The 16206-nt window shown below is 37.2% G+C and overlaps 1 long non-coding RNA gene across 1 annotated transcript; it reads right to left on the reverse strand.

Annotated features, from left to right (window-relative positions):
• Window positions 1-1383: 1383 nt before the first annotated feature.
• Window positions 1384-15842, reverse strand: LOC146004226 (uncharacterized). Its single transcript, XR_014443902.1, has 3 exons — window positions 15671-15842; window positions 9977-10183; window positions 1384-1827 (listed from the first exon to the last, which is right to left on the reverse strand). It is a non-coding gene; the product is annotated as an uncharacterized LOC146004226 (long non-coding RNA).
• Window positions 15843-16206: the final 364 nt, after the last annotated feature.

Below are 16206 nucleotides of genomic sequence, written 5' to 3' on the forward strand. Positions count from 1 at the left end.
CGCCACACAAAGCCTCGTACTTCCAAAATATTTATATAATATCATTGAATCTTTAATTCACTTTCATTTCTTGTGCAAACATGATCACATAATAAAAAGAAAAAGGGCCTCCTCGATGGCACAGCGGTAGCGTCATCGCATTGTAATCAAGGGGTCCCAGGTTCGATACCCAGTGGAGGCACATAGTGGTTCCGATCTCACTTTAAACTGTAGGTCCAGTCTCGATTAGCCTTTCTGTGCATAAAGTGGACTTAAAACAACAAATCAATCAATCAATCAATAAAAAGGAAAAGAACGGAACCTTATATTTGCGATAGAGCTCTATTTATAATCATCTTCCGTACTGTAGAAAATAGGAAACAAAGTTTCAAATGCGGACTGGAAGTCGGCTGTATCAAGAAAATTTCCACCGGAACACAGTTGAATTTCTTATGGTACCACTGTTAAGCCTTGTTTCCATGTTAATAAAACATTAAAAGGCCCACCAAGGCAAACTTTTATAGTATAAAAATATACATAAAAACGTAATGTTTCCACCCTCTTACAGGGTCTTCTTCAGATGAAACTTCACAACAAATAAATGAAAGTTACAAAACATCATCTTATATATACACTCCCAGACAGGGTCCATACACAAAACAACATGAAGGCACCAGTCCTTTTCTTAGAACATTTCATTTCAGGAATTCCTGAGTGTGGAATCTCCTGACAGGTAATTGACACTGACCTGTCATCCTGCCTCCCGAAGTCTCAAGTTTGATTCTGCCACCAAGTTTAATTCTGTCCTGGAAAGTTAAGTCCCAAGTTTAATTCTGCCCCTCCAAAGTTAAGTCTTAAGATTGATTTTGCCCTGCAAAGTTAGAAACCATGTTATGCCCATGGTTGTCACTAGCATTTGACAAAATCTTTAGTACCCTATGGACAGACAGGAAAGGATCACCATCACAATATGAATCTCTCTTAACGAGTCTTTAATGCAAAGGTATTAAATGCATGATTTGAGAGAAAGGGTAAATCTCAAGAATTTCATCCTGTTTGTTTCTCTACTAGCATTATCACATTTCCATTGAGTACTAACATCTATGTACACCATGTGACAGACAGAAAGTCAGTAACCATTATGATTCTGTAGTGCACACACAGAGGAGAAAATATTATGTTTTATGACAACCAGTACCACTGAAACAAGGTGGTGAAGTGACAAGAAGTTATTAAGAAAGGTTGTTCTTGATGTCTTACATGCTGCATGTTGATGATTGAAGAGTGGGGGTTAATTATAATGCAATACTAATTATCATGTTTGTTTTAATGTAGAATTTTACGAAAGTGTGTATATTTTCACTTTTTCAAAATAGAAGGGCCTTGCAAGCATAGTTTGCACAGGGCCTCATATATCCTAATGGTGGTATGAAATATACAGAATAAGGAGAAAAAAGCAACCACCAAGTAAGACTACTCTCACTATATCACCTGCTGTCCAACGTGTTGACATTTTCTCTGAGATGTTGCAGCTGCATGGTGTTTTCAATGGTAGGAACCCATCTGGATTACATTGACACCGCACAAAGTCTGTTGAAGGTGATCGGTACCTATCTGGGTTACATTGACACTGCACCTCAAGATGTTTTAGAAAATCCTGACAGTTATTCCAAATTAAGTTATAACTTGTATTATTGAGCTTATTTTCTGTAACAGATCGTTGCAATTGCAATTTTGAAATTTCTAACTTGCCAATTTTTTTATTTCTGTATCGTGAAAGCATTTCTTCTCCTTCTGGCCCAGAGAGATGCTTAAGGCGTGGAGTTAGTTTCCCATTACTTTCATTTCCTGGAAATATAAAGGATTGAGCACTGTTAGTGAAAGACTGATTAGGGTCAATCCATATGAAGTCATACAACATGGTTGCTTGACCATTTTTAAAAAAGTTTATTTTTTGTGTGGTGTGAGTCTCATATGTTGACAGTTCAGAACCACTGTTATTTTATTTTTACTATCACCGATTTGAAGATGCCGGGCATTTTTTTTATCATGGCGAGCGTCATTTTCTCCATTCGTAAGCATCAGCGGCAACTTTTTTATCTCAGGTCTGGTAAGTCCTACGACAATGAGACAAAATCTGTGATGCTAAGCACATTATAGGCTACAATTATATTTCTGTGTAATTTTCTAAATATTATTCCTTCATAATAAATTTTAATGTCAAAATTGTGTATTTTAATCGCTCAAAATGACATTTTCGGACATTTTTTTGGGGGTGAAGGCAGTTTGTTTGACACTTGAATTTTTTGTGCACGTACCTGTGTACCAATAGAGTATGTCAAAATTATTTGAAGCTTGAGACTTTAATATATTTTTTTCTACATGATCATAAACATGTACTTTTTGTTAAAAAAATCCAAGTTTAGGGCTAAATATCTCTGGTGGGCAGTTGTTTAAAAATCTGAAATTTGTACACAATACAGTACTCCATGATAAGTAACTTCAGTAAAAATTTTCAGGTTGAGATTCAATTGGTTTAAGAAATACAAAACTCGTGAAAACTTTAATATTTTGCATTAAATATGGTATGCCTAATTTAATTTCTTAATAATATTTTGTGTTCAAATTCTGCAAACTGTAATTTGGAATGTCAATCAACAACATTACAATCCTGAAATGGATCTACAATAAAGTATATATACGAGGGCGTGCTGAAATGTAAAGCTTCCTATGTTTTTATTTTCTTTGTTACCTTGTAAACGCATTTTGGATTTTGAGCAACCATACATTGCACTTATAAGACCTTTCCGTTTCTCCATTGAAGGTTTCAAACTTCTATCGCCAGGGGGTGCTGAACTATTGCGAGGAAAATGGCAGCATGTAACCATGCAATGTTGGTGAAGCGCCTGAAGTAGCATGCAGTGATCGAGTTTATAACAGCAGAAAATGTGCTACAAAGTGACATTCATCTTGAGACTGAAGACATTTATGGGGATGAATGTGTACAGTCGGAGAAAGAATTACCTGGGCCACGGGACCTAGAATTTCGTAACGTCTTAAAGCCTGTTGTTTATGCAACCCAAATAACAAATTATTCGCTTAAGTTTGTCTGGTGGATCTGAGTTCTCGGGAAGGATTGAGCATTGATAGCATGAGTCACATGACTCATGCCCCAGCAACAACAAACAACAGCTGGGTGCTACGTGGCCTCAAGAAGAACATTTTAGCAACTGTTTTCTTAACAAGATCTGCCACACGCTAATTGTTTCTCTATCTGGTATTGAATTCGGAAGCCTTTGATTGCATGTCGAAGACGTTACCACTACGCCATCGGAGAGGTAATGGAACGCCTTGAGAAAGACACGAGTGAAACCATATTTAACGTAAATTTTAAAAATAAGACAATATTTTGTGGTCACAGTTTCGAACCGTGGGAGAGGCATAGATTTTTTTGTCCCATCGTCCATTTCACTAGTTTACTCACAGACACATTTAACACGAGTGGTAGAAGAAAAGCGAAGTAAAATAACTGAAACAGAAATAAAAGAAAAAAGCGAAACAAATTTTATCCACAATATTCTGCAGTCACTTCAGTCGTATTCACGGAATGCTACCTTTAAAGAGAGGCGTGGTCTCTAACTTGTCTTTTCCCCTTCCTTTGTGCTCTCGATTCCCTCTGTCACGATTGGTCTAAAACTAATCAATGCGACGTTAATTAAACAATCGAAACAACGAAACAATGCACAATCAACTGATCAACATTCCAGTTTTTTTCGAATCGGAAAACAATTGAGATGCTGTAAAATGAAGCAAGATGCAGTAATAAACTGGGAATTTGGTACGGTATAGAATTAAATCGGTGAAGATGTTCAATCTGATTGGATTTTTGTTATTTAGTGTTGCTATTCTTTCACTTTTTGCAAATAGCAACCATGAAGATGAGTAATGAGTGATGATATGATGACATTGACTAACGGACACTCACCAAGAACACCCATGGCAAAGCCGAGATTCGAACCAGGGACCCATGCTGTCGTAGCGCGCTGTGCTAACCACTCCGCCACGGAGGTTGGTTAGGAGTGGACATTATACCATATTTTGTGTGCGTAATTGGGATCAATCAATGGAATGACTGGACATATTATATTATTAATATATTCATATCATAATATCACGTCATATTATTCGACACGAAGTAACATCAGAGACATTCCATCTTCCATTATTGCCTTTCAACTATTTCTTCGACTTCAGGTTAATAACATCAATAAGATAAATTATGAAACAAATGATAATGAATGTGGGATATTGACAGTTATTTCGAATTACCTGACACAAGCAACATTAAGCAGACTCGGTGAGCAAGCTCATTAAGTGGTCAACCTTCGATCTCGTCACCAAAGTTCCCGGATTTGAGTACCGTCCTTGTCCCAGGTGTTTGAGTATTTCGTCATTAATTTCATGTAATGGTCACTCGTCCGCGACTAGGAAGAAAAGTGATGTTACGTAACAAAACTAATAAAAATAAACATGATCGAAGAGTACTTATTTCATCTCTCACGAAATCTCCTATAAAACCGGGATATATGAAATATATGTATCTTCACATACTTTTTTCGATTTCTATATTTAACTAGCCGAGACCGAGAACGGGAGACCAATTTTCAATTCGAGAAACCGAGAGACGGAGACACTGTAAAGTCTTGTTTCTTTCTTGACATCTGCCTAATTGAGTGCCAGTGGCGTACGCAACGGTGGGTTACGGGGTTTAAACCCCCCTTGAGCTTTTGAAATATTATGAAAAATGCTGTGGAAAAAATAAAAATGACCAATTTATCACTGTCAAGGACCTGCGGCAGTACTACTACTACTACTACTAATAATATAATAATAATTTGAATTATTATTCCCATGCGGCACGGAGAAAAGCACAGCATTCCAAACACGCGTCTTTAAGAGTGAATGCCTTGAAAATAAACACGAATTCTTGAAAATAATATATAAGGGCAACTATGATTTTAAAGAGCAAAAAAGTTGTTTTGTATCTCGGCTGCAACAATGTTCAATGATCATGTATTTTTGTGTGTGAACAATGAGCATTAACTAAAGAAAGTTCTTGGTTCGTTGAACTTGGCTAATGTATAGACAATGGCTAGGCCGACAAGAATAACTCAGTCACCAGTCCGCCTTCCCGCGGCACGTTTGAATTTCTGAATTCGAACGACAATAAGCTTAACTATTGTAAAATGTTATGTTGGTAACAGCAGTGAGACAATCCAAATTTGAATTATCGGGGATATTTATGCGGCGACAAAGCCGGAAAAATTCCAACCAATTCCGGGAATCGAATCCGGATCTCCCGCATGGTTGTCAGATGCCCTACTGACCAGACCCCCGCAGCTTCTTGGATGAGTTCCGTACTTTGATTATTTCAATTTATTTTAATATATTTTCTTGTTTTTATGGATTTTCTTCACACTTAAAATGTCTCATCTCGTTGAGTAGACAATTATTTCGTAAGAAAGAAAAAATGCTCTAGAATTTGTTAAAAATCGAATTACTAGAAATTAATTTCGTTTTATTGCTTTCATAAATACTATATTTATGTAGATCTCTACTACTTAATAGTAGTAGTGGTATTAGTAGTATTATTAGTAGTAATTCAATTAATTAATTATAAGTATTATTATTTAATTATGAGAATTATTATTTAATTAAAGTATCATAAAACAATGGTAATGTGAATTTCGAACAAGTTTTATATATAACACCCCCTTGATGAAATCCTGCGTACGCTACTGTGTTGTTCTGTTCGTTATTGGCTTTGTATTGGCAATTGTCATTATTCTTCCCCTGTAGGTAAACCATAACGACGATTTATGATGAAATAAAGCAGATAAAACGGCAAGAACAAGAAAGTCATGCCTGCCCGGGACTTCAACCCAGAACCTTACGTAACGAGATTTGAAATTCTGGAGAAGACATCTGTGTTTCACTTGACTTTCTCTTTCCTCAACTTCTGTTATTTTATCATGCACGTATAATTAAAATGGATCTTAGAAAATACGTTGCGATCCATAATTGTGTTGGCTATAAATGTGAACTCCAACATGGAATAAATTATTCCCTTTTGTATGTGGTTGAACATTAAATTTTCTTACACTGTGACAATTTCTTTTTTATTTTTTCTGCACAGATAAGCTAATCTGGACTGGACCTTCAGTTTAAAATGGCATACGAACTACTACGTGCATCCACCGTGTATCGAACCCAGGATCCCTTGATTATAAGGTGACGACGTTATCATTACGCCATCGAGGAGGCCCCGTGAGAAAATATTATTCACTCGATCTATACAATAATTTATTTAAACATTTACATTTTCGTTTTCTTCTTTTTTTTTTGTTAACTACTCTTCTACGACTCTTTTTTTTTGTCTTTGAATTTCTTCTTGTTTCAGGAAAAAATAATACATGCAGGCTGTATACCCCCCCCCCCGTGCAAATAGATAGAAAGCTCACTCTCGAGAACTAATTTATAAATAACGTAACAATTAGGAAACAATTCGAACGTTAACTGATAATAACTGAAGATGAAACAATTCTTACAGACGCTACGAAATATCTATTCTTGTATAAGCTCACAGGCAACAGGTATCTGGTGAGTCATTCACTCTTGCTAACTACGAGCGAAGGTCACTGAACCAAAGGGTGGCGAACAGGCGTCTGCTCTACGAAACTAGGGTGAGCAGGCGAGGCCCGTGTTCATGTTATCAATGACGTACGAAATAAGGAGGAACACAGCTTTCATATCAAACTAGACCTGTGTTTCGGTTCCGCCATTGCATGTAAAACGCTTTCTCGTCGTGGCCTTGAAGGCCTACGTTAAGCCTTCTCTGAAAGAAAGATATCTTACCATTGAGGGGAGGAAAAGTGTGTGTGTGTATCGAGGTCTTTCAACTTTCGTATTCTTCTTCATTTCAGAACGCGTGCTGAATCGTCGATTTAATCCAATCTAGCCGTTCTAGGTTTTAGGTTCTGTTTCTGTTCGGTAATTTCACATTGTCTTCCTGCTTATGTTATTCGCGACGAAGCTTCTTATTTCAATAATCTGGACAATAACGGGATTGTGTTGGTTGGTTGATATGGTGTCTAAGTCCACTTTATGCACAGTAAGACTAATCGCGAATGCACCTACAGTTTGCCTACCTGCTGCTAGATATTTGCGTGCTAAGATGTAGGAAGTGATACATTTTCAGTGTGTGGAATTAAGATTTATTTCTGATACGTAGAATCTGAGAATGGAGTATTGAGAAAAGTATCACCTCACATGTTTGAATTTTAGCGCCCCCCCTCCACACACACACACACACACACACACACACACAGGATATCGGCCGTGGTTTTTATAATGAAATATAACATGGATGAATTGTGTCAAGAAAAACTGGAGCCTATTCACATCCCTACGGAACTTGGAAGAATGTCCACGTAGAAATTAGAAAGTTCTGTTCCGATAAAATCGGGACGTATAGTAAATGAAAAAGCAAAGTGCTACCTTGTGCTTTGAACCAAGCCATGAAGGCGTGTATGGGGTGCGGAGTTAGGGTCCCACACTTTCTTGTTACGGCCGAAGGTGGTAATAATGTGATCAGCACCACGCCCCTGGCCGCCTTTACCTCCTCCCCCCCCCCAAGCTTCCTACAGGTACCCATTTTATACGACGCTGGGTGGGCGCCGGAGCCACTTGAATAGGTGGACAAAATTCCAATTCTCCCCAGTCGGGGATCGAACTCAGATCTCTCGCATGGTAATCAAACTCCCTAACGACCGAGCTACTGCGGCACATATAGTATAGTAGCCTTATAAAATTAAGGCAAGAATTATTTTAGCGTTTCGTTCGACGGTTTTAGGGGAATGATTTTCGGACATAGGCTATAACTCTTGTCGGTTCTGCGACCTGGCTTGAGAAAAGGCGATTTTATGACGAACAACATTCCACCTGACAAGTCACGTGATTTTCTACATTTCCTGTGTCTGTTGGACATAGGCTATAGGCATGAAAGACGAGTTGCTCCTTGAGACAGACTGAATCACCCGATCACCTAAAGGTGCAATGTGTGTTGCCTACCTTTCCGGCATTATTTACTGCCATTAAAGTCTTATGGGGAAGAACTTTTTTCCACCACTGTACACATCAGTACTGTGGGATCTTGGGCTGTGCATGCTTGTAAAGAAAACCCAAGCTGAACACGATTCCGATGACATCCATCAGTTGCAGTTTGTGGCCTTTCAGTCCATTCTCTCACATAGCTGAGATATCTTCAGCTGGGGTTTACTTTAAGAGCATTTTAAACTCAAGATCACACAGTACTGATGTCTACACATTCATCCCCATAAAATGCCCTCAGTCTCAGATGAATGTCAATTTGTAGCACATTTTCTGCTGTTAGAAACTCTATCACTGCATGCTACTTCAGGTGCTTTACCAACAATGCATGGTTACATGCTGCCATTTTCCTCGCTATAGTTCAGCACCTCCTGGCGATAGAAGTTTGAAACCTTCAATGGAGAAGCGGGAAAGTCTTATAAGTGCAATGTATGGTTCCTCAAATTCCAAAAGCGTTTACAAGGTAACAAAGAAAATAAAAACATAGGAAGCTTTACATTTCAGCACGCCCTCGTATATATACTTTATTGTAGATCCATTTCAGGATTGTAATGTTGTTGATTGACATTCCAAATTACAGTTTGCAGAATTTGAACACAAAATATTAATAAGAGATGAAATTAGGCATACCATATTTAATGCAAAATATTGAATTTTTCACGAGTTTTGTATTTCTTAAACCAGTTGAATCTCAAACTCAATTTTTTTACTGAAGTTACTTATCATGGAGTACTGCGTTATGTACAAATTTCAGATTTTTAAACAACTGCCCACCAGAGATATTTGGCCCTAAACTTGTAATTTTTTAACAAAAAGTACATGTTTATGACCATGTAGAAAAATATATATTAAAGTCTCAAGCTTCAAATAATTTTGACATACTCTATTGTTACACAGGTACTTGCACAAAAAAATTCAAGTGTCAAACAAACTGCCTTCACCCCCAAAAAACCGAAAATGTCATTTTGAGCGATTAAAATACACAATTTTGACAATAAAATTTATTATGAAGGAATAATATTTAGAAAATTACACAGAAATACAATTGTAGCTTATAATGTGCTTAACATCACAGATTTTGTCTCATTGTCGTAGGACTTACCAGACCTGAGATAAAAAAGTTGCCGCTGATGCTTACGAATGGAGAAAATGACGCTCGCCATGATAAAAAAAATGCCCGGCATCTTCAAATCGGTGATAGTAAAAATGAAATAACAGTGGTTCTGAACTGTCAACATATGAGGCTCACACCACACAAAAAATAAACTTTTTTAAAAATGGTCAAGCAACCATGTTGTATGACTTCATATGGATTGACCCATTAGTGATTACAGATATTTTATGTGACTGCACATAATAACATTTAATACCAGTACAAAAATGTGGCTTGTCTAACGAAGAAGTACCAAACCATTGGCCCAATGTTCGGGGAGGAGGTGGGGGGGAGGCCTCTTGCACAAAATACTTTTCAATGTGTCTGAACCAGCGACACTTATTACATCCATGTGGACATACAAACTATGGAACTGCGAAATTGGCTACCAGACAGTCCATATTTAGTAAAACACTGAATTTTCCCAATGTAAAAAGCAATGGGAGCATTGTATTGAGTGAAAGATACACAGAAGATTTTGCATTCATAATTTTTGCAACTGGGTTCATTCAAAGTGGGAAAGATTCTATGTAAAATTGCTTCATAACTCATTCTTATTCATAAGCTGTTGTGCTGTGTTTGCTAATGACCTGTATAATTATATTTCATGGTAATTTCAACAACATGACTTTTGTTTAAATAAAATGGTGTGCTTTTGCACACAGACGTACTTACCATCTACTAAGATGTATGTAGAATCGTGAAACTGAAACAGAGCAGACCAATGCTGAAGTGCATCAATCGGCAGATCAAGATTCATAAAGGGAGTTATAAGTTCATAAACAGTTGCACTTCTAGGCCTGTCATCGGTTTCATCTTCGATTACATAATTTGTGTTATCTTCTGCTCGAAGACTTTGTAATGAGGAATACATATTCAGGTCTGGAAAGAAAGAAAGCACATAGACATTTGTACCAAAATGGCACCAACAAGTGAAGATTCACAAATTATGAATAAAACATGATAGATGTGTGAACTGTAAAAGAACCGTAAAAAAATGGAATTCTGTGCTACTTAATGCGACGAATGGTTACACTTTAAATGTGGCAACTTGGATACCAAAGAAGAAATAATCAAAACAATGAATGGTTGTCTGCAATGTGTAAAAGGAGGAAAAAATAGCCGAAGATGAGGAACTTTCAAACCTCCTGCATGAACCTACTTAAGACTGACATAAATGAGTAAAAAAAAATGAAACCCTAAAAAACAGACTAGAAACTATTGAAAAATGGAGAGGAGACAATCTTCACCCTCGTGAACTCAAGTGGTCAGGAAATTAATAAAGAAATTTCAAAACAACAGAACATGGATAATATAAATTTCGAGAGCAAAAACAGATTTTCCAGATGGCAGGAATACACCCCAGAAACTCATTCAAAAACCAATAATGTGAAGTCAAAGGAACCAAACACAAACATCTCGAAAATCAAATATACAAGTGCTAGTCAACCACAAGTGCTCATCTATGCTGATAGTCATGGCAGAGGGATGGCAGACAAAGTGAAGAGCTAGCAAGGTGATGTTTCAGTGTGTGTAATCGTCAAGCCAGGTACAAAAATCGAACAGATACTAAGTAGCCTAAAACCTCAAAACACGAGAACAACAGCTGTGTAGTACTAATGGCAGGTGCAAACAATGTAGTGCATAATGAAGGCCACTATGTGATAAATACATTAAGAAAAAATTCTGAAATAAAAAACTCATACCAAAATCATGTGTTAATGTGGCCATAAAAGAGATAATCAAAAATATCAGACTTGTGAAAGAACTTTAGTAATGTTTACATTTCAAAAATCACAGCATGCATCTAAACCGATTTGGGAAAGAAAAGGTGTCAAAATCAATATGCAAGGTGATAAATTAGTGTATCACAAACCAAAGAAGAAAGTGCAATCCTATTGAACTTAAGTGAAGTGGAAAATGGTGAAAAATGCAGTGAAATGTTAAGTGATCAAAAAGGTACTGAAACAGAAAAGGAAAAATGTAGTGAAATGACGAAGGTTAATGGAAGCGTGAGGAAACACACAGAAGGTGGTGCAGATATTGGGATAACTGCGAGCTAGTGTATAGTTATCAATGTGAAGAAACTTTGCCAAAGCACTTACGGAAGATGTCAGGGTGATTTAAGATTTAAACGCATTCCTGCAACTTAGAACTTGATCAGGAAATCCAGAGGATAAATTATCATTGCATCTGAAACTGTAGAAAGTTCGGAACATGAATTGTCAAAAAAAGTACTAATATTATCAGTGGCATACCACAGTTCTCTGCCTCACCCATCCTCTCGCCCACAAAAAAAGAAAGAAAAAAGGTTGCCACAGACACTGTGTTTCATTTTGGTATTAGTGACCTCAATATCATTATTCATAATCTTAACGCTGCCATTTCTTTTCGATAAACCATTAATCATATATTCTTGAAGACTTTTTCATGAAACCAGAACTGTTTCCTTAACAGATCATCAGTGCTCGAATTTGCATCTTCCTCATTTACTACATTGTCCTCAGGTTGATCCACATAAGGATCCTTCCTAGTTCCTTGTATCCCCAAACTCGGACAAGCAAATTCGCAGCTAGGAATTTTCACTTCGAGCACTGTAGATGACAAAATCATAAGTAGACTGGAAAAGAAAAACTGGTTTGACAGAAATGTACACAAAATGTTACTCCCTCTGTCCCATAATTATTGTCCGGTACACTTTTGTTTGTTGTCCCATAATAATTGTCCGATAGGCAAACTGTGACATTGGTGTATACAGAAGAAGAAAATTAAACATGGGAATGAGTCATACAACGTTATTACTCAAGGATCAGTACAAATTGGCCGATCAAGTAACCAAAAGAACGTAAATAAAAAGTCACCATTTTGGCATACCGGACTATAATTATGGGACAGAGGGAGTAATATGTAAGAAAAATTAACTTCACAAAATGACAAAATAATGGTCAGATTTAAGTCATATGCTGCATACCCTGGGTGGCAGAGGAGGGGATAATGACGCTTAAGGGAAAGAAATAATTGCCCCTGGGCTCCACCTTCAAGGGAGTTTTTGGGCCCCATTTGAAGTAAAACTTAAAAGGTGCAGACAATGTGGTAAATTCATTTCAGTTCTATTTGAATATGAAAAGGCTTGAGGGTCCCCTTGAAAATATTTAGTGTGAGTTACATTTTAATTATAATGTGTAAAACTAATACAGAATTTGCGGTAAAAGGTCATGAATTACCAAGTTTGATGCTTATTATTCAGCAAATGGCATCGACTTGTTGAGCAACTGAATGTTTCTATTGGATTCATAGCTGTAGACAATTGACACACTATATATACACACCACGTTTACGACAAACTGTGTAGCTATAAAGGTACGAGATGAGGGATATTTTATAATCGATGGCCACATGCTACGTGGAGCAACTAAGTTAATTCTGCATTTCGGAGGGGGTCCATATGATAATTACCCAGGCCCCTCTGGCTGAGACAATACGCCAAATTCCAGAATCACTCCTACACTTCGCCCCCTTACACCTGCTACGACACTGAATATTGTCTAGGGCCTCTAGAGTTGAAATAACAGAAGCATTTAAATGTGTCACCACGGCCAGCTCTATTAAGGCGGGAATCCTGAAATTTGGCAACGCTGTCTCGCCGGCTTAAAGTTAAAAATCAAGCTGCAAGGCATGGGCGCGATTACCAAAATTGATATTGACTCTTAAAGATGGCCATGGTCACACTCACTTCGTCGGGAGGAAAAGTGTGTGTGCTTAAATCGCAGGTTACAGAGTCAATAAGATAGAAAGAAAAAAGTGTTTATTTTTTGCAAGACAAGATTAAATTGGTAAAAAAAACAACACACCCGAGCGAGTTATTGTGAAAATTTGTGTAAATGTTGCACATGAGAAATACAAAAGTAATTTGTACCTTTTTCGGACCCCTTTAGCAGTGGTGCAGGAACGTTTTTCATTGGGGGGGGGGGTACAAAATTCAGCCTCTCATATATATATATATATATATAGTAATATACTCCACAGGGACCTAGGTATAATGTGAAGGCATGAGAAATATTCCATTTTAGAACAGCTCACACGAATTTCCGTTTTTTAATGCAAAATTTGCATAAATGATTTTTATTTCTTAGAATTTATGGTTATTTAAAAAACAGATTTTAAGACCAGATAACAATTCCGAAACATATAAAGCTCTGAACCTTCTTCTGCGCCAATCTTGAATTTAATGGAACGGAAAATCAGGAGTTCGAAATGTGAAAATTGCGAACAAAGATGCAAATATTAATTTTAATGCAGTGTGAAATTAAAAAGGGTAAGGAGGATTCACCCTCCTCTATCTTGAGCCATCCCAACCAGGAATAATCATCTCTCACCCACTGTATATACAGACCATAGTATTGAACATATCATACATATATACTTATAGAGTTCCACTTCAGTTCAGTTCATTTTAATTTTAAAGTCCCATAGCTACATTTAAAAATATATTTAAGCAATTTATGGGAGAAGTGTACCACATCCAAGCTTTTAGAAGACATATATTCGGTATTTTCTCAGATATCTAGAGGGCGTTGTATTGAAAATATTCTGGTTTGAGATTGTTCCCGATATAATACTCGTTAGAGGTCAAACTTTGGAGCATTTGTAAAACATTTGACAAAGCATTTGTAATATAATTAGAATGACGCTCTTCAAGAACTGAAAGTACTATCATTACAAATACAAAACCGAAATCCTTCAGATCTCAGAGCAAGGAAGAAAAACTATACGCTCGAAAATTCTTTTTTTCTTTTCAATTCTTGGTGGACAATATGAATAGCCGGCCAAGGTTTATTTTCGTATGCAGTGGTATTAAATGCAGATACATGCGTCTGTTTTAAGGTGGCATGTCAATTTAAAGTGAACGTTAAAGTAAGCAAAAGCATGTGCGCGTCACAGTTAAAAGATTTTCACATCTACAAAAAAATCCAAAACATATTTCCATTTTGCCGGCCTCCGTGGCGAAGTAGTTAGCAAAGGTCAAAGGTCCCGGGTTCGAATCTCGGCCTGGGAATAGGTGTTATTTGTGAGTGTCCATTCATCAATTTCATGTCATCATCACTCATCATTATCTTCGCGATTAGCCAAAGTGGAAGAAATGAGAAGTAAAATAAACCAAACCAATTAATCAAACATTCCCATCTTACTCAAAGACCTTTTGAATCCAATCCAAAATTTACCAGTATCTACAGCTGAATGTGAAAGCGGGTTCAATGCCATAAACCTCGTCTTAAATGATTAGAGAAATCCTTTAGAAGTTTTAAACCTACTTTTCCTTTCATTGGACCCCAAATATGTTCTTTCGACAGTAGCATCTTGCATCTGTCAAATTATCGAAGGGGTGTACAGGGGGTACAATAGAATTTACGGATTTAAGGGGTACAGTACCCCCTTCCAAAGTTTAGGGGTACAATGTACCCCTGTACCCCCCGTTCCTGCGCCACTACATATGAAAAAAACGCCACCGCACACCCGAAATATGAACTTATACCCCCGTCCCAGGTGGAAATTTCTGGATCAACTCTTGGTTGAATGTGACAGCCTTCGTGGCGGAATGGTTATCACAGAGCGCTACGACGCCAGAGGTCCCGGGTTCGAATCCCGGCCTGGGTATGGGTGTTTGTCAGTGTCCGTCCCTTCATCAATTTCATTGTATCATTACTCATCCTCATCTTCGCGATTAACCAAAAGTGGCACAGAAGCGAAGTAAAATAAACCATATCAATCATTTCCTGATAATTTTTCCAAAAATCTGCATTTTAAAGAAAAAGGAGGTTACATGTATACACGAGTAAATGTGGAATTGAAACTTTCAACTATTATTTACATTTAAGACTAAGGTACTACTTCGATCTCGTGAAAACACCTATAACTCATTTATTTCGTCCTTTTTAACATTTCTACTTCCGTATTCTGCATTGCGGAACATTCTTTAGGGTGGAATTATGCTTTTCTCACGAAAATAATAGCGTATAGCCCCAAAAAACCATTCACGGATAGCCCCACAAACCATTCACGGATAGCACCAAAAACCATTCACGCATAGCCCCAAACACCATTCACGCATAGCCCCAAAAACCATTCACGGTAAGGTTAGGTTAGGTTCCGTTAGGTTAGGCAAACATAGTTAAAAATTAATTTTTCTAGGAAAAAAACATGAATTCGCGCTAAAAAAGATTACACGATGAAAGAAAATACATTGAAGAACTTCGATAATGCTATAGAAACTGATTTCCATAAGTAGTTTCTTCTGTAAAAATGAAGAAATCCGTTTTCACTAGATCGAAGTGTTACCAAGACTAATTCTTATCCCTATTTCGAACTTACCAAACTTTGAATCCTCTGTGTCTGATACGTCTCCCTGGCTCGCGAAAGTAGGCTACTTCCAATATTTGAAGCTGCAGTAGGTAAGAGCTAGGCTGGTTGTTACGTCACGGGCTATTATTTAACTATCTAGCCTTCGCTATACTTTTTGACACTAGGTGTATTGCAGGTGCATCCCAATGTCAGGCTGGTACAATGAAATTGTGTTGTTCAAGTTGAAAAGATTCAACAAATACCTGCCTGTCTCTTTTCAATGTTCATTGATTGGTTAGCACGTACCACGTGTCCATATACCACACGTCAGTGCTTCAAGTGGTTGGTATCTGTCGATAACCGGAACGCCAATCACAAATAACCACGACTACTGCTGCTGCTAGTACTGCTACTACTACTGGTAATAATAGTAATAATAATAATAATAATTAGTAATAATAGTAATAAATCCATATTTCAATAACAATTGTATTATTATTATTACTATTATTATTCCATCCAAAGTAAGTAGACAGAAGATTGCGTCTGTCATTTCAGGAAATTAG

Source organism: Lepisma saccharinum, chromosome 21 (assembly GCF_977018435.1).
Source record: "Lepisma saccharinum chromosome 21, izLepSacc3.1, whole genome shotgun sequence".
Taxonomy (NCBI): Eukaryota; Metazoa; Arthropoda; class Insecta; order Zygentoma; family Lepismatidae; genus Lepisma; species Lepisma saccharinum.